The sequence below is a fragment of the Penaeus monodon genome, chromosome 14 (genome assembly GCF_015228065.2).
Source record: "Penaeus monodon isolate SGIC_2016 chromosome 14, NSTDA_Pmon_1, whole genome shotgun sequence".
Taxonomy (NCBI): domain Eukaryota; kingdom Metazoa; phylum Arthropoda; class Malacostraca; order Decapoda; family Penaeidae; genus Penaeus; species Penaeus monodon.
Window position 1 is genome coordinate 6461761 of NC_051399.1, and position 3299 is coordinate 6465059.

Consider the following 3299-nt stretch of genomic DNA (forward strand, 5'->3'; position numbering starts at 1 on the left):
TGACAATATATCAAAACAGACTTGAAGTTTGACAATAGACCTTTAATCTGCTCTAATCTTACTTCAAAACCTTCCTTTATTTATCCTCAACTACTCTCACATCCATCCAGAATAATCTACCTTCACCAACCCTCGTATACCCGTCTACTTTTAATCTCTTAATCTACCCGGGTTCGCCACCGAAATCCACACGAGTACCCGCCAAGAACGAGGTATTCTGACATCAGGAGCGAGATGGAAAGGTATGGTTTGGTCCGCAAGAAGGGATAGACACTTTGATATGCGTCCGCACTACAGAGGTTCCTCTGCTTCTACCGCCACCCCTACTCATGCCCGCGATTTGGTAACAGTGCGTAACATTGATATTCCTGTGGGCAGAACATCAGCTGGTTCTCGGCCCATTTGGAACATTATCAGTAAAACATTTCGCATTATCCTGCCAAATTAACAGACCAACGAGCCAACCGATAAACAAGATTTCACCCGTCGGTGTAGGTAACAAAGACTGATATAAAGGGCAAGCATTTTTTCACAGCTTATTATTTATTTATGGAAAATTATCTGCCGCGTCAACATCTAAGGTCATTAGCGGCATATTCAAATTAGTGAAGCTTGGGCTCTTTACCCCCAGGTACCCCCCCAATCCCTTGCCCGTTGTTGTCGTGGGGGGGCTTAGGAGGCGGAGACTGGGACCCAATGATGGGGAACTCCCCAACCTTGGGACTCAGCCCTCGACTCAACTAATTTTGCATGGTCTTTATTTTCCTTCCCACCTTTCGTTTCTGTCCCTTCACCAAACCCTTCTGCTATCCACCTCCTAAGGTGTGAGAGCCGTGCTGAAAGGATGAAAGGCTGACTTTGTGCCAGTCCTGAACGGCCTGAGGGAGCCATGGGCACGGTATTCCCCTGATTGTTATCTAGCCCTTACCCCTCAAGGGGACCCTGAGGGGTGGACTGTTTTTATCCCCAACATAATCCAGGCTTACCATGGCCAATAATGAAAACCTATCCCCACTATTAGGGGCAATGAGGTTTTGCCCTTATCAAATAGCCCCAAAGATGTAAACTCACCCGATTCCCTGACCCCAGGCTCTCCTTTGACCACGGCTCCGAACACTGCAAAAAACTACCCCTCATCAATGCCTACTAGTACAGTAGCCAACAACCAATCCTTAAGGAACAATTCCACTCTCCCAGCACGCTCAATTTCATCACCTCTACCCCCACAACCTCCAACATCAACCACCCCATCCTCCTTATTAATACCTTACAGCCTTATTGCCCACCTCCCCATAACACTATCTCCCTCAACACTACTCCATCGTCACGCACCCGCCCTTCGACTACCCCTATCACTACAACAATATTGAATACCCTTTTCAGCGCAGCCAAATGGGACCGATTTTTCGTGATCCCTCCCACAGCTCCCTACTCTGACAACACCCTTCTCTTCCAACAATGTCTCCAAAAACAAGTAGGTAAAGTCTCTTTCGTAGCCGACACGACCGCTCCCGTCTCATCACAGTAACATCTGAAAACCAAGCCATAGCATTAACAAAACTAACAGACATATATGGTAACCCCATCCTTGCAGAACCCCATCCAACCCTCAATACTTGCACTGGAACAGTTTCAATCTCCCCAGCAAATTGCCCAATCTATGACAAAGATTGGTCAGATTGTGGAGAAGACCTACTTGCCTGTCTCACAGACTATGATGCAACGTCAGTACAATGCTACTCCATTCCCCCCAGAGGTAATCGAAAGAAACCACTAACATAGCCAAAATACCTTCCGTAGACATGACCTTCCCTTTAACGTCTATATAGGAGGAGAATCCCTCCCTGTGCGTCCATACCAACCTCCTCCACGTCAGTGCCAAAATTGTTGGGTCTAGGACACCCAGCCAAACATTGCCGTTCCACAGCCAGATGCCCACTATGTGCCCAACCTGGCCATACCCGATCTAACTGCCTGCACAATCACGCACATGTGCCAACTGTGGCGGCCCCCATAAGTATTTTATAGGGGCTGTCCCACCTACAAATTTGAGTCTGAGGTAGCAACTCTCAGATTCAAATTTGGACTCACACTACGTGAAGCCAGACAAGAAGCACGCGACGTGGTTTCTCTCTTACTCCTTACTCCAGTAATACTGCTCATTCTACCAATTCTCCTAAACCCACCCCCCCTACATCTAAACCCCCCTCTTCTACCTCCTACCTTCCCCAGTCAAACTCTTTTGCCATCCTAAATCCAGACACTCCAATCTCTACTACAAGTATTTCAATCACCACCACAACCCCAACACCTTCCCCTCTCCCTCCTCGCACTACCCGTAACAGACAGAACAAACGTTCCACCCCTCTTCCCCTACCACACAATCACCTCCACCTTCTTTACTCCTTTGCTTGAGACACCAGTCCTCTCTTCCCCCCCTCACAAGAAATCCTATATCCCCCAAAACTCCAAACCAACTCCTTAGAAGAAACCATTGAAAATATTCAAGATTACCTAATGAAAACGGGACACTCAACCTCCAAATCTTACAACTCCTGCTCCTTCCACACTCCAAGTAACTGCTGATATCCATCCTCCTCCTAACGATATCCCCCTACACCCAATCCTCCTACCCCCTCCCAACACAACCCATCCCCCCGACCCCAAACCCCCAACCCCGCCCACTTTATCCCTCCCACCATCCCCTCTATCCCTTCCACTCCCTCCTGGATACACACGTGAACCCCTAATGTCACAAGTATCCCCTTCCTCAGACCCTCCATCTCCTAATACCCCTCCTAGTAGAAACACCAACTCCCACACCTCTCCCATCTCAGACCTCTCAGTCCTTTTCCCACCCTCTAGCTGCTTCCCCCCTCAAAATCAGTAAAGTATAACTATCCTTCATTGGAATATTCGCGGTTCCGCTCCACAGACCTGACCTTCGTCTACCCTTTTCCTCTTATAGTCCATCTATTGTATGCCTTCAAGAGACCTTCTAAAACATCCTCCAATACCAATCCCAATTATCATTTTGTCTCATCCCACTTTCCCCTTTTATGTCTCATCCATACTTATCAATCAGAAAACACCTTATGTCACACCTCCCTTTCAAACCAATGTCCCTTGCACAGTTATCCGTATCTTCCTTCATCGTTGGATCACAGTGATATCAGTCTACTTCTCCCCATCCCACCCCATGACTTTGTTGCTTTTGAAAATCTAATTTCTCAACTTCAACCACCTATCCTCATATTTGGTGACTTTAACTGCCGCCACCACTCTATGGGGTGATTCTA